The sequence below is a fragment of the Rousettus aegyptiacus genome, unplaced genomic scaffold, assembly GCF_014176215.1.
Source record: "Rousettus aegyptiacus isolate mRouAeg1 unplaced genomic scaffold, mRouAeg1.p scaffold_m13_p_13, whole genome shotgun sequence".
NCBI lineage: Eukaryota > Metazoa > Chordata > Mammalia > Chiroptera > Pteropodidae > Rousettus > Rousettus aegyptiacus.
This window is the reverse complement of record NW_023416288.1, coordinates 15,661,319-15,686,578: the sequence shown is the minus strand read 5'-3', so window position 1 is coordinate 15,686,578 and position 25,260 is coordinate 15,661,319. Positions and strand designations below refer to the sequence as shown.

General features: G+C 35.1%; 1 protein-coding gene and 2 pseudogenes across 2 annotated transcripts in view; 2 read left to right on the top strand and 1 right to left on the bottom strand.

Moving 5' to 3' along the window:
• CDK14 (cyclin dependent kinase 14) overlaps window positions 1–25,260 on the bottom strand; it is a 504,271-nt gene that overhangs the window by 416,345 nt on the left and 62,666 nt on the right. The gene's annotated exons all lie outside the window — the stretch shown is intronic.
• Window positions 11,940–12,058, top strand: LOC118610956 (annotated as a pseudogene).
• On the top strand, window positions 18,930–19,041 carry LOC118611176 (annotated as a pseudogene).

Genomic DNA, 25,260 nt, shown 5'->3' with positions numbered 1-25,260 from the left:
TCTGCCCCAGAGTCTGTAGACCACAGCCAGGATTTTAAAAAGTATCACTGTCCTGCTCACCTTAAACAGTTTCTAACTTAAAATAAAATGCTACTTCCTAACCATGACCTTTTTGCCAGTCCCCTTGTTCAGCCACCCTAAGCTCCGTCCTGTTTCTTAAGGACATCAAGCCCCTCTATATCGCAAGCCCGCTGCACTCTCTTCTTCCAAATATTCCCACGGTTTGCTTCCTCTTTCCTTAAGATCTACACTCAGAAGTCACCTTTCAGAAATACTTGCCCTGACCCTCACATCTCTCTTTCCCTTTTCCTTGCTTTGGTTTATATTCTTTGCACTTCTCTCTGACTGCTACATTGTATTTATCTTTATTATCTGTCTATCATCCCCACTAAGTAAAAGTTCCATGGGAAAGTAAAAGTAAATCTCTAGGGCCAAGAACAGTGCCTGGCAAATAGTAGGTGCTCAATAAATATATGTTGAGTAAATACATAAATGAATCATTTCTATTTGTTTTTCTTTTTGCTCTTTTTGAACAAATCATTTCTATACTCTTTTTCATTGTTTCCTGGGGTAGAGAATATATATTTCAATTATTTATTACTTTAATACATATGGCATAATGCTAAAAGGAGCCGTTAAATATTTATCAAGTTATATTTTTAAAGTCTCATAATGTTAGGGAGGGGCTTTTTAGACAGAAAGAGCATTAGGGGTATAAAAATGAGGTGGGAAACATTATAACACATTTTTGGGAATACAGTAGTTCTCTACAGAAGATCTGGGGAAAGTAGTAGGAAAAGGAAGCAGGATAGGTGAAAGGTGAGGCTTAAATAAGGCTGATGATGGGCAATCACGAAGGGTCTTGCGTGCCAGCCTGAGTTTTGGGTTTATCATAAAGGCAACAGGGAGTCATGAGCAAGAAAACGGCAATCAGAATTTCATTTGGGAGAAATTATCCTGGTCACAGAAGATTATATAAACCACATTATCAGATCCATTCTTAGGTGAAGTAGCAACTTAGCTGCTCGAGGTCTACATAGAAGATATGCCATATTGTCTTAAATGATTATTTACTACCTTATCATTCATACCTAAAAGTTATTCATAGTTTCTTGCTAATGAACCTTAAACTAATTTTCTGAATGAAACATGTTCTCAGCATGTTCCTATTTGAATATTTTCAACCTTCAATCAATTAGCTCTTTAATTCAAGAACACTTACGTGATAGTTATAAATTAATACACACAGATTCTGGTGTATGCACAGTGAATCAGTTAACTTACTTATAATACTAAATGTTAATACTACATTGGATAGGGAAATATTCAACAAGATTTTTCAACTATATATTTTTTTTAACTAGTAAAAAACTGTCATATGGTCATTCAGATACAGAAATAGTCTAGAATTTATCCAATATAACCTTCAAATTAAAGTAAAAGAGTTCAGTTGGTCTAGACAAGAGCCATATAAAAAGTCTTATACTTTTAAGATTAAAATAATAGTTTTGATTTTAATATTTAATATTTACTTGTATAAAGAAGCTTAATAAAAATGTATATTGTCAGTCTACTGTTTTTCTTTTAATTAAACACCTTTCCATTAACATTAAATGGTTTTCTTTTTTTTTGTCATTGCCTTCTATTTTTCCTGACTTTTTTCTGTATCCTTAGTATTTACAATGTAATCATTACTTTCCATCTTATCTTAGAGCTTACTCTCAATATCCCATTTGACAGTTACTTTGTCTTTGCTTCAGAAAACATCGACTGAACTCCTACAGGTCTGGCACAGTGCCAAGCACAAAAGTACAAAAATGAAAAGATAAGAGCTCCACCCTGAAGCCGATCTTGATGACAATGATCCATTCTTCCTTCCTTTCCAGCCCTTGGGCATCCACCATGGTGTGGACTATCCTTTTAATTTAAATGACCCACCTCCATCTGCTTTTATCTCCTTTTGTAAATGACTTAATTCCAAAAACACACTTGATCTTCCTCAATAATCTTTTTTACATTAGAGTCCTTATGCTATAAGTCCATTTTTAAAGGAAGTGAAATAACTCAGATAAAAAAAACAATAAATGATATCAGAGCCAGCTTAAACAACTTCCCTCTGCTCAGAAAGCAGATTTATTATAAATACCAGGTCAGAAAGAATCTAGTAAGAGAACCATTAAGTAGAATGAAAAAGGCGGGGGATCCAAAGTCAATGACCAAGTAGATGCTCTTTCACAGAAACTTTTTCATGTGTGCCTGGGACACCCACGGCATTGACTATATAGAAGAAACAAAGAAGCAAAACAACACAGTTATGTTGTAGCACAAACTAGTTCAATTTCTTCTCTCAGGACCCACTTCCCTGATGAGCCTTTCCCAGAATTTCCCAACAACATAACCCAGTGTTAAAAGTATCTGCATAAGCTATTCATCACAAAGACTCAAGTTACAGAAAATGAGGAGACCTCTGAAGATGTCTGCCCCAGAGGTAACACTTAGAGAATGGGCACTAATCCTGGCCTGTTTCCTCCAAGTCTGTATGGACATCACAGACTAGGGTCTATTCCAGGACTCACTACCAGCTTATACAACTTACACAACTTCTATTCAATAAATATTTAAGGATGAAGGAGCATAGATGTTTTAAATTTTAAAAACGACCTTTAGACATCAACCTTAATATTTGCATTCCACAGAAGTCATCACATTTTAAATATCTTTGGAAAGAATACACAGAGCAACCATTTCAAAAATGGAAAAAAAGCAAATATGCACAAAATCAGAAATGCTTCTTATAACAGCATGAAAAAGAAATCTGGAATTTCGTACACAAGCTAAAGGAACCATTCTTTCACTCATGTGCTTCACATTTTATGCACCTTTCCATAGTATACCCCACAAGCTAAGGAACCCTGCTGCAAAATGCCTCTCTCTAGGGAGAACTTTTTCTTAACTTGATAGAAGAAATGCCCTGAATTTAAAGCAGCTTTTCTTTCTCAAATAACAGTGCAGTGACCTCTATGTAAAAGATAATGAAAAGTTCGAGTTAATGCTATAAGGTAGAAAATGAAACCTGGGTTTACGCCTACAAAGATGTCAGATCTATAACTTTAGAGTTTACACAATTGAAACAAAGAAAATATAAAATAATCCTATTCATGTGGAAACCCCTCCTGATGGTGATATCTCCCAAGGGAGACCCAGCTACTACTGGGAGGCCCATTCCGACCACCAGCCTTCATCACAAATTTCCTATATTTTCAAAACAGATTTGCAGAAAAGCTGGTGGAGTCTAAATAAGATACTAAAGCTAGTACATAAACTCTACTTGCTAATACATTCCAATAAAATTTACAACCCACAGTAAATTCAGAAATTATTTAAATGAAAAAGGCATCATACTGAGATTCAGAAAGAACAAGTCTGGTCTCATTTGTTAAATTCATAAACAGTATTCTCTAAATAGTTACTGACTTCACTAAAGAGTACCATGCATAGGAGGTCTCAAGGTCATTATTTCTCCTTCATAAAACTGACCAATGTAGCAATGAGGAGTGCTCAGTGGTTGACTTTATGATCTAGGATGTAGCAAGGAAGCAAAACTCTCTGTCGAATTCTTTAAGATTGTAAATGGATAGCCTGTAAGGGCTAAAAATAACCACCTGAGGCTTAAAGCTACAGAGAGACTCTCTTCTTGCAACTGTGAGAAGGATTACCTTTATCCCGAAGGCTATGAGGAATACTGAAAGGGATTTAGCAATAGGGGAATGGTTGCATTTGAGTTTTAAAACGATCACTACTAGTAAGTATCTTAAGGATGGATTTTAGAGGTGTAGAATGAGCCACTGAAGCCAAACAGGACACTGCTGCAGTAGTATATGTGAATGATGAAACCTAAAATCAAGTGACAGGAGTAGAAAAGAAACTTAAGAAACATTTAGCACATGAAATCAACAGGATGAGTATGTGAAGGAAAGGGAGAAGCTGCTGCTGTTGATGATGATGATTGCAACTGATACTATTATTAAAATGTACTAGGTGTTTCAAAGTGGCACTAAATACTGGTTCATATTATCTCATTTAATCCTATTGATTATCCTATTATTATCCTCATTTTACATATAAGAAAAATGAGGCTTGGAGGTTGAACAGATTGTCCAAGGTGACAAAAGCAGTGGAGCCAGGATCCAAGCCGGAGTCTGCTGATGCTAAAGCCTGCATGCCAAATTGTTCCTTATACCTCAAACCTCCCAGGATTCTGAATTCATGGGTAACTGGAAAGCATTATTTACCTAAAAATACCTAGCGTTTATTATAAGACACTTTAATTTCATACTATTCCTCACATTCTGATTTCTATGAGTATCTTGACGGCAGTGTCACAATCATGCTCGTTTCTCAGCACAGCACATGGTAGGGGCCATGCTGGCTTCCAACACAAACAGAAAAATTCACTGAGCTCTGTGAATTGGTAGCTACAGCTACTCCGGGGTTACACTTTGTGGCGTCCTCCATCCAGCACATTCAGATCTTCTAACACAGACACCAGGTAATCTACACTCCTTTATCGTCAAGAAAATTCTTCATTTTCCCCCCAAATCAATACAAGATCTGGGTAATTCTGATATTTATCTGCTGACCTACAAATATGAGAAGGACCCGACATCACACTGTCTCTCTATGCCTAATGCCTCTGTGCACATAATAGGTCCTCATAAAGAGATACGGATATGCCACATGAAAGGCATACAGACTTAGTTTACCACTTCTGAAAATGTGCCCTTCAATCCATCCCTTGCCAGTCATAAAAAATGGATGGTTACAGAGAGAGCAGGGTATAACTCTGTGCTTGAGGAACTCATTAGGTTTTGGTCAATAATCCACACCTTTGAGACACCTTTGTTATACCTCCTGCTTTCTGTGTGGTTTGTTGGCTATGGGGGGATAATAAAATCTCCCAGATTACTACCAACTGAATTAGTTTTTGTCTGCTTTTAAGATAGCCAAAGAGCCTCAATATTGTGAGAGGGGGTCCTGTCTCCGTGAATGCCGGCTGACATCACAGCAGAACCGTTGATTTCTAAACCACTATCTTTCGAGAGAGATATAAAAACAATTTTGACATATCGATGTTTTCCTTTTTTAGAATCACTAACTGTAAAGTTTGACAAGATTCTTAACTGGACATTTTTATTGTACTAGCACCAAGACAGTCAACAGTTTTTGTTTTTGTTTTGTTTTATGGACTTTTACTGTATTTGAAATCTTATGGTTACTCCACAAGCCCTTTAATGTCTATCATGGTTCAGATAAAGACTGAAGAAGCTATAACAGCTTTGTGTTAACACAGAGTGAACAGTGCCTTGCACATAGTAAACATTGTGTTTATTCGCAAAATTAAAAATTAAAATAATTCTGGCCAAACACTGATCTTTTGCTAATGCACTAAGCAGTGAGAAGGAAAAACCAATTACAATGTGCTCAAAAGCAAATTAACCTTCAAACAAAGTGTTTTGTATCTATATAGCAATATAAGAAATATACCCCAGCAAGGAAACTGCTTTTATATAATTGCATTATTCCATGTTTAGGAAATATATAAAAAAACATACTAAATCTATATAACGTATAGAAAACAAGTACGAGAAGAAGGTGGTCTATTCTTTTTTAAATTAAGTATAGTTGACATACAGTATTACATTAGTTTCAGGTGTACAACATAGTGATTCCGCATTTACATACTTTTATGATGTGAGGTCAATTTCTGTTTAGACTTCAAATAAGTACATAACTTCAGTTATCCTGTATGAGCAAATACCCATATAAAATGGTTATAGTACATTTTTACTTGCCTGTCTAAATTTAAGTCACATGACCACTAAAGGTTAAACTTATCTTTGAAAATTAACAGGATAATTATTCATCATTGTGAACCTTCATGGAATAGTTCTGTCAGATAAAAAAAAATAAATACAGATCAAACCTAGAAACTATAAATCTGAATTCTTTTTATTTTAAAAATATATTTTAACAATATAATCTATTACTATATATAATTTATAATCTATATTTAAAAATTATGATGGTCAGCCAGAATCATACAGCTATTTTTCAGTTAGCCCACATCTCTAAAGCACTCATACAGCATTGAAAAAGAGATACTAACATAAAGAAAATGTGCCTGAGGGCACAGTCTAGTATTCTTTCATTTTTTCCTTTTTTTTTTTTTTTTTTGGTGGGAAGTGGGGTTGGGGAGGGAATAATCTAGGTGGAAAAAACGTTGATTATATCATTTAGATATCTAAAAATATCAAAGTTATCTTTAATCACATTAAATTCTATTCACTGTATTAAGCTTTCATTAACTTTCCATTCTGTCTTCCACTTTATATTGCATTCTCATATTAACACACAGCATCATCCTTCAAAAAAAGCTTTTAAAACATTTTATCCTCAGTCTTATTCCAGAAATAATTTTAAGGTGGATAGTGAATTACTTACAACCTAGAAAAATGAAATAAAAATTCAAATAGCAAGATGGGATATTTGTTAAATATGGCAGATTAACCACTCAGACTTTTTATTCCTTCTCCCTCTCGAAACACGTGGGTAAAGGAATAAAAACGATGTAAATATACCAGGACAAAGAGAAAGTTAGAAACATTTCTGGTTTGATAGAGCAAAGAAAACTGCTGGTCAAGTGCCTGTCAGGGAGATATCAATGAGATATGAGCCAATCCATGAACAAAACTCAAGCCAGGTAAGCCAAGGACAAGGACAATGAGGAGCAGAATTAAAATAAGGAGAGCTGGGTGAAGTCTGCCTATAGACCACCTGAAACCCCCAGAATTCCACCCCTACCCAACGCAACCAGATTATTCTCTGGAGAAACTGACCCATAGACACTTGGAACTGAATGAAAATCTGAAAACTGAAAAACACTAGGACCCTCAGATCTCCTCTCTTGTTCTGCTCCCACATAAAGGAACTAATTTCCCCATCCAAGAGGTTAAAAGAGTCTTCTCTAAAAAAATTAAACCTAAGAAAAGGGCTTTATGTATTGACATTTGTGAGGTCCCTGATGAAGCAGCTTGCTTGCCTCTTATCATCATATGGCCAAAATAACCTGCCAATAAGCCTTGCGAACAGAGAGAGGTGTTTAGCAGCATGTTGAGACTCATGCTTAAAAAAAACCAAAACACTCAATAGAGAATGATAACCATATATTCAAGAACAGCCTCCATCATATAAGAGCAATATACAAAACTAAACAGGAAAAAAAGGTCTGAATGTAACATAGACATTGCACAGAACAGAAGACTACTTTAAATAGAAATGTTTTTATTTTTTAAAAAACTATGTTTAATATTCCTTAGAGAATAATAATTTAAACACAGACAAAACAAACAGATCCTACAATTAATATTGTCAGAGAAAGAAGGTATCACATATATAAAATAAGAATAGGGAGCTGTGTAAAAAAATCACCAGTGACCATAAAAAGACATCTCTGGAATTAAAGATATATTTAACAAATAAAAATTTAAAGTAAGGAATTAAAACACTAAGAAATCGCCTAGAAAAGAGAAACAAAAGACCAAAAGATAAGAAATGCAAGTAAACAAACAGGAAGATAAGAATACCAATTACATAACCCAGTAGGTCCAAAGTCTAACAAGAGTTCCAGAAAGTATAGAAAAAACAGAAGAGAGGTGATTAGCAAAGTGATATAATCGGAAAATTTCCTAGACAAAACACAAGTCTCTAGATTAATCCCATAACCAAAGATTACAAGTCTTCAGATCCAAAGAGTCCACTAAGTACCCAGCCCAATGAGTGAAAAATAAGACCTATTATAAAGCAAAATATTATGAAATTGTAACATACCAGAATATAAAAAAGATCCCGAGCTTCCAGAGGAAAAAAAATTAATATATATATATATACACACACATACACATATACATATATACACATATTTAAGTAGCAATTAAATGGCAAAGAATTCTTGAAAGTATAAATGGAATCTAGAGGACAATACAAAGCAATGAGTTTTAAATTCTGAAGGAAAAAAATTCTTTCCAACATGCAATTTTATACCCAGTAAAACTGTCATTCAAGTGTGGGAATAGAAATAAAGGCAGCTTCAACCATGAAAGGAAATAATATTTAGCCTCCAGTATCTTCATTAAGAAGCTACTGATTGAGTGTTAGACCAAACAAGCATAAGGCATGCAATCCAACATGATGATATACTGAACGGAGTCCCAGAATAATGGAGATTCTTCAGGCCTAAGGAATAAACCATCCTGCCTGGAGATGAAAAGTTGGAGTTGTGAAGTCCCTAAATCATTTCTTCATTTAAAATACTGTCAGAATATTGACTGAGACTTAGAAAATTAAACAAATAGGCAACAAATCTAACTCGAGTTGAAACCAAAAAAAAATCATATAACAATGCCAACTTAGCATAGTATACCATCTCAATGGATAGTAAATGCTGTTGACATAGTCTTCAAAAGAAAAATAGACTCTACGACTTTAAATAAGAATTGTGATATAACTTAGCTGAGAAACAGCAAAAAAAGAGTTGATGGTCATTGTCTACATAGATGAAGACAAGCAGCAGATGCATGGGAAATAGGAAACTGCTCTTTTATCACAATCATCCATTTCATGTGACTTGACATTTTAATGCTCTGTTTATTGTCAGATTTTTTAAAAGTAACTTTTAAAAATAATTAGATGAAAGGGAGAAAATGGGAAGTTGTACAATAAGCACGAAGTTTTATAAAATAAAAAAGTCCTAAAGATCAATAGCACAACATGAATATAGTTAACACAACTGGGCTGCACACTTAGAAATGGTTAAGGTGGTAAAATTTTTTGTCATGTGCTTTTTACCACAATTTAAAAATAAAATAAAAAATAAGTGCATGAGAAAAGTGAGTAAAAAAAAAAAGCATTTCGCTTTTGCTAGACAACAAATTTGACTAAGCTTTTTAGTAGCCATGATAAGTGACATAATTCAGTGTCCATAAGATTTTAAAAAATAAAACCATAAATCCATACATAATCTTCAAGAGAACTATATATAACTAATCCTGGTACAGGAAACAGGGAAAGATTGTGACAAGGATTCTCGCAAGATTATACTATATAAAGAGGGATAGCAAAACAGCAATATTGTTCATTTACTTTAAAAGTATACATTGGGAGTAAACAGATTTTTAATATATAATATCTATTTTCAGAGAAGTTAAAAGGTATCAAGTGCCTAGTAACAGTTTCTGCAAAACCCAGCCTCCCTTGGCCTGACAGGTGAGAACAGTCAAAGCGCCAGGTGGTCCTGGGGCAGGGAGCAAAGGCCAGCATGGGCCCCGCCCCTTCCCCCAGCACAGTCTCCGCCAGGCAGAGCCCTGGTGCCACATCATTAGTCCACATCATTAATCTACTGATGGGTAAAAGACTAAACTTGGCACGTGAAAAGCTGTTGGCTCTTTAGGAGTACCACTGCACAATGTGCCAAAGCAGAGGTTGAATGAAAGTCGGTGTCTAAAGATTGAAAACCCCTTCAAGACTAATTTTCCTAAGTGGCTCCTAAGTTAGTTTTTGAATTAATATAAAAACAGAATTCCAAAAATATCTGTGCACCTGTGGCATCATTTTGGGACAAACGCGTAGCTACCCAATGTAGATAATAACACTTGAAAGATAAGTCTCTGAATTGGCAGATATGTAATGGAAATGTTTTGGTGTACCTGTCTAAAAACAAATAAAATAATAAATAAAATAATAAATAAAATAAAGTGCATTCTTGACTTATAGAACAGGAAAAGTTAGATGGAACCATGACATAAAGAAGCAAGTCAGAAAAACGAGTTCCTAAATATTTGCAATTAAGTGTACCTTTAAAATAATCCCAAATGTAAAATGCACATATTTCTCAAATTGGAGCACACCGTATCTCGTTTCCCCCTCCTCCCCCCCCCCTTTTTTTTAACCTCTAAGAACAACACACATGTGCTATGGGATTATATGTGGAAACTTGCACCTTTCCACTCAAACTTGATACATGTGAAACAAACCTGCTGACTTCCCACCCCACAACAATTCTGAAAGAGACCCGTCCAATGGTCTTCCCGCAGGTCATATCACAGTAATTCTATCATTTGTCATTCAGACCCAAAGCCTTTGATGACTCTAATTCTATATTCAAGCTGTCAGCAAATCCTGTTGACTCTACCTTCAAAGTAAACCAGGGCTCTAACCACTTATCAATATCTCCAGAGCAGCCACCTTTAGCTGGATGGTGATGGGATCCACCATCACCATACAGACTGCAGGAGCCTCTCAACAGGTCTCCTGCTGCTCCCCTACAGTCGCGTTCCAGAATAGCAAATGAAGTAATTCTTTTAAAATGAAAACCAAATTGCTTTCCTCTGCTCAAAAACATCCAGTGGTTTCTCACTTCATTAAGAGTAAAAGTCAGTTTTACAGTGCCTACAAGGCCCCGTACGTATTGCTTATGTCTCTGACCTCATGCCTACTACTCTACCCTGTGTTCACTCTGAGCCACCCACGACCTCCCTGTCATTCCCTCTACCTGAAATATTCTTCCCCAGAGCGTCCACATGGCATACCCCCTCATGGCCTCCAAGTCTGTGCTCAAAAGTCACATTTTCTGTGAAGTCTTCTCTGATCGTGCTACTTAAAAGTTATTAACTTTCCTATACACAACCTTGCTTTATTTTTCCACATACTACTTAAACCCGTCAGACAAACTTTACCTATGTGTTTATTACCTGTCTCCCTTCACAATTAAGCTACACAATGGCAGGGATTTTTGTGTGTTTTGTTCACTGCTATATCCTCTCGGTTCAGAACTGAGATAAACACATACTAGATTTTCAATAACTACTTGTAAAGGAAGTGGTTTTTATCTACAATTCCAAATGCATGAGACTAAATAGGAATTACAGTATAATTTTTTAAAAAATATTTTCAATTATTACCATGAATAAAAATAAAATTAAAAAATCACAACAAAAAGTATATTGAGGACTTAAATCTGAGTTGGACATCGAGAGTCATGATCACATTTATAATTAAACTTACAAGCTTTTTCTTTTTTGCTTTTATTTACTTTCTTTCTAAAGTAATCTTTATCAAAATAAGCCTTTACAAGTGTAACTATTTTAGTGCACCTTTTTGATGCTCTTAAAATACCTGGATGCAAACATCATTTTCTTATGACCTGGATGAAACTTCTATACAATGCCATATATCAATTTTCTAATTCCATGTTAATTTCATTTTAAAGTAATATATGTGACTGCTTCTAAAATGACACACAGCTAAAGGATTCTTTATTCTGTAGCTAGAGAACGCCATCTGGCTCAATGTGGGAGAAACCACAGTATCATACCAAATACTGTTATAAACGCAGTATTTAGTCCTTCCAAATGAATTTCCTCCTAAGATGAAATAAATTAGGTTGTGGTACTTTAATTCATTTAATAAACGCTTTCTAAATAAAAGTTACATCAACATAGCAAAAGAAGTTAATAATTATATTAATAATAATATAAGGTGGTTTACGTAAATTGCCATATTTAATCTGCACAACAATCCTTTGAGGTAGGTAAGTACTGTTAGTCCCATTTTACAGATAAGTAAACCAAAGTACTGAAAAAATAAACCATTTAATAGGAGTCCTAGTAGAGTTAGAACTCTCTCTATCTGGAGCCAGGTGGTCTGGATCCAGAGCCTACACACTTAGGTATTATTCTATCTTCTAAGACAGCAAATATCAAGGAAACCCACCCTGCATGCCTTTCAGAGCATTAAATATAGGTTACAATTTGCCTTAAAGGGTTTATAGTCTAAAGATCTGGACACTCAATTGTGGAGGTATATCACTTTATTAAAAAATAAGAGTCTATGGCCATGCCACTCTGAACATGTCCGATCTAGTCTGATTTCAGAAGCTAAGCGGGGTTGGGCCTGATTAGTACTTGAATGGGAGACCATCTGGGAATACCAGGTGCTGTAGGCAATCAATCAATCAATAAATAAAATAAGATTCCCAGAACAAACGATCAGATTCTTCTCATGCAGTTTCAGATGTATCCACAAAAAAGTACATTAACTTTAGAAACATTTAAATAAAAACTAAAAATGCAGATTCAAGCATCAATAAAGCAGACTACATAACTCTCTTAAATTAAGCATAAATTCTGAATTCTATAAAAATTTTCTCAGAAAAGATCAAAAGTTTCACTTCTTATTAGATCATCAAAGAATGATTTCCAAGTAATTTGCAATTTATTAGGAACTCTCAAATTCTTCCCTCCATTCAGTTATGATTAAGTGCCTAAAACGTACCTAGGGAGGAATCTAAAAATAGGTGACATTTCATACCTTCAAAGTGACTGAAGCAAATTCCACAGGTTTTCAAATCCTATTTTGAAGTGCAAATTCTCTAAGTTACAGAAATTCCGTTTACCAACATGGAATATACAAAAGTCTGTCCTCAACAACCATGAATTTGCTACCCTTCCCCAAGGAACAAACTTCTAGTCAGCAACTAAACGACTTTGGGTTAACAGTGCCCCCTGGGGGTCAGTATGTAAATGCCTTCAGTTTTTTTTTCTCTTCAAAGGAGACCGAAGACTCACACACCACAGCTCATTTAAATATTTATTTTCATTCCCTATACCCTCCCACTTTAATCCCTTTCCTCCATTCTTGGTCATTTCTTGCTCAACAACTTAAAGCAATTCTCTACCCATACCCAGCTTCCCTAAACATCCCTCCAGTCCATACATAAAACAACAAATGATCCCAATGATAATAAAAATAAAGGTAGTATTTAATATATGCTAGTACAAATTTTTTATAAATCATAAATTTGAGGTTAAATTAGTCATTATAACCAGCACCATCACCTTCTATGGCTCCTGAAAGTAATCAAGATTCTCTTTAAGAATGTCATGGTATCTTTCCACGTTTTCAACCACATTTAACCATATTTGCTTCTCCTGGAGTACTAGAATTCAGGATAATTATATAAATGACTCCAATAGTCATATTTGCACTATACTGTAACTACCTGCTTAACTTGTCTGAAAACTGGAGGGGGCGCTGAGGGTGGAAGAATGTGAGAGCAGAGTTCAAGCCCCACAAAGGTGAACACCATGAGACGGCAAGAGACTTCTCTGTCTTGCTTATTTGCAGCTGCAACCCTGAACACAATGTCTGGCAGATTTTAGAAGCATAGTCATTTTGGTGGGTGGAATGGAAGAAAGGAGACAGGAATGAAGGAAGCTGGAAAGAGAGAAGGAGGAAGGGAAAGACTCTGTATATTCATTATGGCATATGGATTAATGGAGTAATATAATCACATTTGTAAACATTGTTTCTACACATGAATGCTATTTAAAACTGTCCCCGGGGTCAGCCGAATGCCACTGCCATTGTAGATTTTAATGCCTGCTATCGCATAAATCCTTTCTTGAGAAGCCCTCCCACTGGGTCACTATGTATGTTAGTTTTTATCATGATAATACATTTTCAATATATCACATTTACTTAACATCATATTGTGTTTTCCAGTTTACTTTTGCAATAATTTGTTAGTAGTATGTTTTCTGTTAACAGCTAATACTGTTATTGCCCATGAATTACTTAGTGCTTTAACATGCACAATGATTATGTAATTAATATAAACAATAAAAATAATTTTATAAAACAAAAATTATTAAACAAATTTTCCAATAAATAATTCAATAGTAATGACATTATGATCTAAGGTAAATAAAAAATTAAGTCTTCGAGTTGTTAGGTTTTTTAACATCACAAATCTGTCATATCGCAAATATGACATGCTATTTCCATTTATATTTCCATTTCTTATTTTCTTAGGTACCATTTCGGACTTCCATTAGAAATCCATATTCACTGGTCTATGACTGATCCCAGGCGTCAACACCAGACACTGAACACCCACAGGAAATCCGTGAATCATTCGTTTTCTTCAGTTCATTTTAGAAGCAGAAAAGGGTCATAGGGATGTGCCGCACACGTCTACTCTGACTGTGCTGTGATTACCACAGTCCAACCTAATTTCTTGAACTTCCTTCTTAATACTTTCCTTACAACCGGAGCTTTTTAACTTTGTACGTTATCATTCTGATATTGTTGGTATTGATTTAGGTGACACTGAGAAAAGGAAATCATAATTCTAAGTCACATTCTCAGTTGTCAACCCCGGTGACTTAAATTTTTACTGGCTGTCTCTTCTGTCCTTTGGAAGCCATTGCTTTCAGCTGCAGCAACTGTTCCTATTTGTTTTAGATCATCAGCAAAAGGAGCCAACATTTCACAATTGTATCAGAGAATCTCAGAAATTGCTTTTTTAATTCAAGTTTCTTCGTGACTAATAATGCCTTTCTCTTTCGAATTCCTTTGGAAAAAGTTAAGTAACTTTTAAAGGTAAAATACTGTTTTAAATAACTGCCTGAATCTTTCTTTGGAGGCTGGGTGGGACTGTTACCAAACATACCGCAGGTAAAAAACTTGCCTAGCTATCAAGGCACCACAAAAACCTAGCACATCACTTCATCCCATTCATTACACATATAGTCATTAATATGCCTCTAAATCAGTTCTTGCCCTCATATCTCTCTATTATTTCTGCTTTTCAGTTACCACCGCTCCCATCTTTTCCCCTTGCCCAAAATGCCTCTGTCTTCCACCTTCTACCCAAACCCTGCTCACCCTTCAGAACTCTATGTATGTCCCACCTCCGACTTTTCCTCACAATTCTTGTTTTAATTAGCCTTTGTCAGCCTCAAAGTCCAGTACCTCAGAGCTTCTTCTTACCTAACTTTCAGACCAGCCCTAAATACTTAACACTAGTTAATTAATGTAAATCAACTCAGTCCAGACAGGCCCAGATTGGGTAGAACCTTCTGCCTCTGCCCTGATCATCAAAGCCCGCAAAGACCCACCGAGAGAACAGAAAAAAAGCAAAAACGAACAAACAAACTTTAGGCACAGTGGAAATATCACTGTTAACACCACACGACAGATGCAGCACCAATCTTTAGCCAGAGAACTCTCTGGAACCATTAAGGAGATCCTGGGGACTGCCCGGTCTGCGGGCTGCAGTGTTGATGGCCGCCACCCTCATGACATCACAGATGACATCAACGGTGGTACAGTGGAATGCTCGGCTAGTAAAGAACTATGAAGGAAACTATTTCAATTAAAGATCATTTGTCAACCAAAAAATAAAAGAACACAATTCACAACTCTGGTTATCTCTTAAATCTTCCTACTTCTCATGTTTACATGTGGTTTGCAGCTCACCCAGATCATGAATTAAGAAGTACTGAAATCCCTTTTTGAACAAATTATCCCTCCTGCCCTGATGTGGACGGTATGATCTACTTGGAAGTTAACATTTCTAAATTGCATAAGTCACAGCTGCTGCTTTTAAAAAAAGAAAATTCATTCAAGATTAGATCATGCATTCACTCATTAGAGGTGGCCATGATGAATGGGTTTTTAAGTCTTTCTTCCTCCTTGATCTTTAGTTCACAAACAATTTGGTATTTGGTCAGAGTTTTTCATTTTCTCTTGTTCATACAATAAAATGGAACTGCATTACTCACTTAAAATTCACTTTAAGCACAACGGAATGTTTAACACATGGAAAGTTTTAATTAGAGACAATAATATTCCACTGACTCCCTTGACAAATCTCTATCTCAAGATCGATGGGCTAGTAGCAATTTGGATTTATCATTTTCCCCACATCTTGCTTTTAGAAAATAATAACAAATACTTCAATATCATCTTATGCACTCCATATAATAATTTTTTATTAATCCATTTAATTAATAATATTTACCAATACTTATGCAGAGAGATGGGATACTGAGGAACAAAGAACAGTCTTCTTTTAATATTAATGTCAGCTTCAGTTTTTAACAAGAACATTCTGGACAACACACCTTTCTTACAGATCATGTCTTCCAGAAGTTTCTTAAGAAAGAAACAAAAACAAATTACATGATTCATTTTCACAAGTTAATTACCCCAAATCATTCAAATTAGGAGATGGCTGACACTCTGATCAATAAGTCAAAGGTAGCTGAAAATAGTAATGACCCAGGACATCTTTTCCCTGAATTAAACTGCTTTATAGAAAGATACTTTGATATCTTACCTAATTAGAAAGAGAAGGGAATATATTTATTGGAGGTGAATGACAATATTTGAAAATTATGGAAAAGCAACTGAAAACAAAACACAGTAAACATGAAGAAAATGCAATAGAGAAACTTGTCAAAAACTAAAAACCATAATAACAGCAGTTTGCATTTTGAGAACTATGTGCTGATTCCTTTTAAAATATCATCTCAAACTAAACAGTCCCTATGACACAGTTACAATTGTTATTTTAAAGATGAGAGAGTTGGAGAAAGTTACTTGCTCAAACACACATACAATGCTATACTGTTTATTAAAATTAATATGTAGACTAAAACAGCTTTCTTATGTACCAATATTAAAACAAACAGAAAATATAGTTGAAGCAAAAGTATAATCAAAATATTAAGAAAATGAAAAATAAAATATCAGGGAATGAATATTAATTTAAAAATCCACAATAACTATATGAAGAAAAGTAGAAAATGCAAATAAGAAACAGAAGAAAACTAATAATTGGAGACATAACTTTTTTTGAACAGAAAGACTTTAATATTCTAAAAATATGAATTGTTCCTAACTTAATTTCTAAATTCAATGCCACACTAATCAAGATCAAGAAGAAGTGTTCTCAATTTTGAAAAGATATTTTAATGTTCCTTGCATTGACACAGGAAAAGAAAGACAAATAAATGTTATATCATCATCGAGATATAGGGCCAAGTATACATTGAAAATCAATTTTTATTGGCTTTAAAAAATGTGTGTGATATTTTTGATGAAACAGCAGATCTATACTTATCATATCAATGGAATTTATCTCCAAATAAGTAGGTTGAAGGATAATGGATTAAAATAGAAAAAAGAGAAGAAGAAATTAATGGATTTTTAATGGGAAAAAAAAGAATAGAAAAAAGAAAAGAAAAAAGAGAACACAGGACTCAATTTGGGGTAGGAGTAGAGGAAATAACATATTAAATGGAGGATTTTCCATGAGAATGGATTAGAACTGGGATTGAGTATGGACTCAAGATTTCTAAAATATGTATGTGTATATGTATGAGCATGTATACATACATACATACATACATACATATATACGGATATGTGGATGTATGTATGAATGTGTGTGTGTATATACATCCACATATTTTGTAGCTCTGTCTGCTCAACAGGCCTAAAAGCAGAATCTCCAGAATCAGTGAGCACACTTACCCAGAATTTGATTTCTAACACCATTCCCTACTCAAAAGAATCAGAGCTCCTTGCGGAAATGCTGGAGCAGCAAGACATAAGATAAGCCTGTAACATCTAGTTATGTCATGAAGTAAGACAGTCCTAAAATGAAATAGTCTGGCAAATCACAAAGACACAGGAGCCAGCTTAAAGAGGCTGTCACTGCCGATTCAGACAATCTGAACACCAAATAATTTTAAAAACAGAAATGAATTATAAACCATGAGGAAAAAATGGGAATCTATGAGTTCACATCAATAATAAATGGATAAAAAAATAAAAGAGGAAAAGGGAAGGGATCTTGCTTACATGAAGAGGCCAGGTACTAAACTTGGCCTATTTGTGGGTCAGTGTGGAAGGGAAAAAAATCATTTTGCAACCACCACAAAAATAATCTATGGATGCTAAATCCAAGGGTGAATTCTTGACAAAGAGCAAGATATTTGCATGAAAATAAAATATCTCTCCACATATTGTCCATTAGTAGGATGGGAAAAAATAGTATACAGAAATCAGCTAACACCTTGACTACATGATCAAAATTAACATCAAAACTAAGAAGCAGATGGATAGATAAAAAAGTATTGTACCAATATAAAATACACTGAAGTTAATAACTGTTTTAGAGCAAGAGAATATCTTTATTCTTAAAAAATATATAATATTTTATATACAACTTACTATTATCAAATAGCCCAGAGATTGGGTGTGTATGAGAGCATGCGTGACCTATATCTACTTAGAAACACACACAGCAAATTGATGACAGAAATATAGAACAAATAACAATGCAAATGGTAAAAGGCACTTTAATGTTCCTTGTACTATTCTTACAACTTTTCTTTAAGTTTAAATTATTTCCAAATAAAAAAGTTTTAAAATGTATTCAGCTTGCTTCTACACGTAAAAGAAAAGCCTCCGTTTGGATATTTATACATTCTCCCTAAAGATTTTTTAGGTTATTACTGTTTTCCGGATATTTTCTTACTAGACAGTGAAAATGTAAACTTTAATATTTAAGACTCTATCTGAATTATTAAAAATAACAAATGAATAAGGCTCAAATTTCATCTCAGTGCACAAACAGATATAGGTAAAATAATGTAGAATATAAAGTAATAACCTACGACAAATGGAGGTCACTATTAAATGAACAAAGCAAAAATGTTATGTAAAGTAGTGACTGGCAAAAAAAGTATAATATATGCCTTAAACATTTTATTTAACTTAATTCTTATGAATATACATTCACTCAAGTATCTTTTGAAATAAAGGATTTTTCTTTGAAGATAATCCAGGAATTCAGTCTTTTCTTCCCCACATTAACCATAACCATTAAGCATCATCTACAAATTCCAGTATTGAGTTTCATAAGGGGAAGATTTAAAGACATTTAGGCTAAAGTCTTCTAAATTTGTACAATCTTTAGAGCTGTCCTCCTACACTCAAGTCAACAGGAAAAAAAATGTTTAGTCTACAGCCATGCCACCTTGAACAAGCCTGATTCCATCGGAAGCTAAGCAGGGTCAGGCCTGGTTAGTACTTGGATGGGAGACCACCTAAGAAGACCAGGTGCTGTAGACATAAAAAATAAGGGATTGTAAACTGACAAGATCCTTGCAATCTGTGAGGTCAACCAAGGGTTGCCTCGCCTTAAAAAAAAACAAAAAACAATATAAAAATAAAAATGTTTAGAACATGCCTGTATCATATCTTTCCCATGTATTTAACTTATTGTCAGAGAAACAACCACATTCTTTCTTTAGGCACTTATATTTTACCATCTATTGTTAATTATATTGGATTATTAGAAACACAAGTAAAATTAGCAAAAAAAAAAAAAAAAATTCAGTTTGACCAATGGGAACAGCAATACATGGGCATCCTAGCGACCAGCGGAGCAGTGCCGACCAGTATGTCCTCAGAGGAAACGAGAGTACAGACTCGTTAACCCCACGGGTCTATTAAGTGGAGATCAGTTATGAGAGTGTCTGGTAGATACCCAAATGGAGCCACCTCTACCAAGTATGTAATGAAAATATTTGTCTCAAACAAGTGAACTAAGCACTTCATGAATAGCTCTCAGTTTGCCAGAAGTGCACAGGGATTAAAGTGACATTTGATCAAGTTTACAGGCAAGTAGGCTCAATTTAAGAGCTTCCCTGTTTTCTTATAGGCCAGCAATATGAGGAAGCTGAAATATCTGGTGCTAGATAATATGGAATAGTTTGAAATGTGTGCCCCAAGCAGGCAAGTCTTAAAGTATTTCATAAAAAACAAACATACCAATCCAAAAACAGTAACAAGAACATAAGACAAGAGGGGAGTAAAAACTTTGATGCTTCCTTATAAAATAATTCCAAACATCCATACTTTCAAACACATATACGCCTCCAAAATGCTGGAATTTATCTGTTTGTAGAATCCATAAAAGAGACTTTAATTTTCCAACAGAGCTTTCGGAAAGAAAATGTGTGAACTCTGTACATACTCATATTCTAAAGTACAACCGGATATGGCTAAAATCAGGTATGCCGAAGTTTTAAACCATTAAAAATAAGTTATTTAGTCTTCTAATTTGTGATCCCGATTGTGTCTCCACTAGAAATATGTACAATAAAATAATGATAATTGTCATGGAGCTAACTCCTATCACACCCACCTTTTCTCCACCCTCAAGGATTCAAAGAAACGGCAGTGTCCGAACACTCCAGCATCTGACCTGAAATCACTACATAGTATGCACATCCGATACGTGATGACGATGAGACATGCGAATTAATGCGCTGGCTTGTTATGAAAATCCTACAGAGGGAATCTGATTAATTTGCCCAATAGATTTCCAACATGTAATAGTGTGTTTGAGAGCAAGACAAATGGAAACTCATTCTGCCTGACCCCAGGGTCTCATCTGGCTTCCTCTACACTGCGATTTTAAATTTATTATTCATGCTATATTTTATCTATCCACATGGTTTCATGGGTGAAGAAATTTTAATTATGTTAATATTTAAAAACCTAAAAAAAAAAATACTGAGTATTTTTTAATCAGACATTAGAAAATATGTCTAATGATGTAAGAAAATTCAAGTTCACCTCATAAAATAGGTGTCACGAAATCCAAGGCAAATATAAACTCATGTCCTTCCAATGTCATTAGCTGAGTTAATATTTCACAATACAAAGTAATTCAGATGCTACATGAGATGACTTTTTTTATTTAGTCTTCAAATGATCATATATTTTGTAGCATATATACACAAAATATGTATATATGTATGTAAACATCACAAAATATATGTAAAATATGTAAATAAATATATATAGACTCAATATGTATAAAGAAATTTATACACACACACACACACACACACACACGCAAACGGGATATTAGTGCTATAAACCTCTCATACCCGACTACACAGAATCATTTTTAATCACATCCAATGCACTAGGAGAAAGATAATGAAGATAATGGCCTCTGAGAGCCACAGCACATTTCTGAGTTGAAGACATCCATCCTTGACACTCTGAAACAGCCTATGGTGACTATGAATCTATACAGCAAAAGATCATTTTAAAAATTCATTCTTACAAATGAGAGGTTCCATGATTTATACAGCAAATCACATAACAGCTGCACTATACCAAAAAAGTAGATTAATTAAAAAAGAAAATTACCTTCTCTGATTCAATAAATCTAATGGGATCACTTAAGAGCATTTTTTTGTACATTAACAATGTGCAGAGTATTTTAAGAGGTTAAAAAAAAAGTACACACATTGGATGTTTCACCTTCCTTTGTGACATTACCTATAATGTTCTTTTAAAATAAACTGCTCTGTGGACTGGTGTTTCTAGAGGTCCTTAAAAATAATAAACAATTTGACAAAATATACATTTATTAAATTTGAGATAATTTCCACTACAGGCTACTAAAGAGACAACATATTACCTACCCTAATAATTCACTAGTATTAGTATAAACACAAATAGAAATACTTTGGGTAAATTATCAGAAAATTTATCTTAAAGTAACAAACTTTAGAATATATCTGAATATGTAACAGAAATGATTTTATTAATTCAAGTTGCTATCAGTTAATATATTCCAAGCTGATCACACACTAATATCTGAGCTAGGTTTCTTAAGAACTATTCCCAACTCTCTTTTCAACTCTTCCTAATACAATTCCTTGGGAAACAATTTAGGTGGATGATTTTTCTCTTCTTCTTTTCATTTCAATACAGAAGTGTGTGAGCTCCTTCTCAAGCTACTGATTAAGTTATGCTTTGCATCCCCAGCACCTGGCACATAATATGTAGTGCATATCTGATGAATAAACGATTGAAGGAACGATGAATAAATAAATGTACAATAAACCAATAATTACTTCTGCCATTTATATGAGGATGACCCTGCCCTCTGCTCTTGTGTAATCCTTCTTCATTAAGTCTCATACCTTTAAAAGGAAAAAAGTGATGTTACACACTGTGGGGTCCTAAGAATATATCAGAATAACAAGTTGCCCTCAAACTGTAGAGAGTAAAAAAATGACCTTAAAAAGAGAAATTCATTCCAGCCTTCAGTTCATTTCAGTAAACAGTGGTGATATAAAATGAATAAGCACAGACATCATCCTCAGGGTATACAGAGTCTAGTGAGGGAGACATGAATATAAACAAGTAACAACAATAATACAAGTGGTAATTCTTCCCTTGGTTCTTGCTACTACTCTCCTCCCCTAAAGCTTTGGGTCGTGTTCACTTGCTCATGTACCAGTTGATGTAACTGAAGGGTCTCAGCAACCAACACCTTGCTTTTACCTCAAACATCAGCCACAGGCGCCAGGCAAACCACTTTCACTCCCTCTCCTCTGCTGGTCCCTCTGCTCAGCCTTGGAGAACACACCAAGTGCCTATCCTCCAACGCCACGATTTGATTTGATATCTTGAATGTTAAGTGGCTTCCCTTAAAGCCCCTATATTATATACTTCTATACTCCAACAGAAGCTACAGCTTTCCTCCGTTTCACTTCCATAATCAGCTAATAACCAGGGACCAGAAGCTCTGCTCCTAATCATTCAAACTAAACAAATGTTTACACTCATTGCTGAGTCACAGCCTTTCTGGCCCAATTGTTGACTCTGCCAAAGAGGCGCCCACGTGGTCCAGCTGCGTGCCAGCCATGCAGCCGGCACTGCTGAGCATCTTCTAACCCGTTCCCCTGACAGCCTAACCAGGCAACACGCCCTGCAATGAGGTGCTAATCCGTCAGCCACAGAGACCCAACATCCGTAACACTTGCCCCCATCTCCTTTCCATGAACAAAGGGGCAAAAATCACGAATGTCACTTAAATGGAAAAATCAAGTCATCTTAGGCACCAAACATCAATTTCAGAAGAAACAGGCTTTATTATACCTACACCAGTGAGCAGATGGGAGACTCTCCTTCTCCTAGTCACAAGAAGAAAGAACAGCGTCTAAGACAATACAGTATGTATTCTTCCCCCATTCCCTCGAAAATGCAAAGTGATTTGGTGTTTTCCCCTTTATAAAGTGCACAGAACATGCCTCAGTAAAATAATTACCCTGTTCAATTTCTGGAACAGAACTGAAACCATGATTTTATAAACATCACTATATTTTCTTTAAATAAGCAGATAACAAACAGCCAGCAACATAGTAGGACAGTGTGAAAATGGCTACAGGACTTCAGTGGCATAATTTTAAGACCTTTGTCTGGAAAAAGTATAAAATTAGTCCGAAATTGACTATTACAAGCATCTCAAGTTTCACAATAAGTTTTACAGGAACCCATAAATTTAAGAAATTGGCAGGTAGGTGAATGACAGGAAATTATATTTCAGGGATCATTATTTGCAACTCTGGCTGTTTAAACATGATTACAAACCACTGGGTTCACCAGCTTATGGCACACACTGCTCTCTTATGTGCATGTGTGTCTAAGTATTCATAATGCCAAGTGGATCCAGAGGTCTTTTCTTATTTGCTTAAAAAATAAACAGTAATGTACCACATTTAGAAGTACACCCTAAAATGCTTGCTAAAATTTCAAAATGGCCTATGTCGGAGCAAATAGAAAAGAAATTGTAAACTTTTACCTGTATACACCATTACTCCTCTTGATTCTTCAAAGTGCTGGGAACTCTGGGTACATAAAAAACCTGATATACAACTGAATAAAATTAGAAAATATGGCAAGGCTCGTTTCTTTAGCTTTATTTGTGGGCTTGGCCTTTCTTATCCAAAGAACCTTGAAACATTTAGGAGTGATCCTGCCATTTCAAGTGCCACCTCCTACCACTCTCCCCTCCCTCCCTCTCCCCAGTCCCTTCCCCCTCAGCACACCCTTAAACACACCGGGGACTTTGCAAGAGTTGTTCCTTCTGCCACCACCTCTCTTCCCCTGACATCCCTACCACTCCCTCGTGGCCTTCTGGCCATTTTTCAATAGTCGATTTCTCAAGGAGGCCCTCCCTGACCACTCCATCAAATATTTAAGCCTCCCCCGAACGCCGCCTATCTCCCTTCCAAGCTTTTTTTTTTTCTTTAACAATTATTACTGTCTAACATACTACATAGATTGTATATTTTGTTTACTGGCACTCTTTCACTAAAATGTAAGCTCTATGAGGACAGGAATTTGAGTCTCATTTGCTCCCTACTGCCAACCATATAGTAAGTGCTCAATAAATACTTCGCAACTAAATGAATGAATCTACACAAACATTGTTCTTAGACCATTCTACCAGTTTGCCTTCTTGATGAACTGTGAAGTTGGCTAAGTCCACCTCACAGGACCATCACTTAGCCAAAAGTTCTTAACATACAGCCACATTTTTCACCCTTTCTTCTCTTAATTTTCTTCTTCCTTCCTGTATTTATTGCTTTAGGTCTTATTTAAAATGACATTTTATTGTAAGCAACCTGAAACTGTTTGTGAACGCTGGATACAAAGAAACCAATAAGTAGAAGCAGGATCACAGTGACCATGAAAAGTTTTCTCTCTCTCAGTTTTACAGTTTTGAAACTTTTAAATCATATTCTAAGTTCACAGAGACGTAGCTGATACTTATCTGATATAGAAAACAGCTGATCTGTATATCTGTTTGCATATATAGAAAAGAGAATAAATTACACTGGTGCATTGAAGAGACTGTATTTCTGAGTGTAATTCAAGAAAGTGGAGATTATAAGTTAAGCGTATAAACTCTTTAATAGAGTTACAGTTAGCTGGTTATTTAATAGAGCACATCCCTTCAGTCAACTTCATGATACCCGAAAGTAACTACTGATACTTTGCTAACAACAGCCAAATTCATATTTCAAGAAAAAAGTTCTAAATAGTCTATGCCAACATTCACTTGGGGGTGGAGGAGCCTATATTCAGACCTTAAAAAGAAATGTGAAAATAGTTCAAAGAAATTAGAAAACAATGAATTAAAAGTTAGACTAGTCATACCAAGAATTAGTATGTGCTATATGCCTACAATAAATAAAATGACACAAGTCTGGCACAAGAATGCATATGAAGATAAATGGAAAATTTAAAAACCTACTATATATAAAAGGTTAATTAATATATGGAAAAGGAAGGCTCAATGGACAGTATTCCAGGCTTTCTGATCTGCAAAACCACTCCCGACTCCAAATCATCTCAGTAATAATAAAATCCATGTTGTTGATAAGCCAGTACGATTCCTCCATCACGGCCAAAATAACACATAATAAGAATGAACTATACTCATAAGTCGGGGTCCTAACACTGACTATTGAG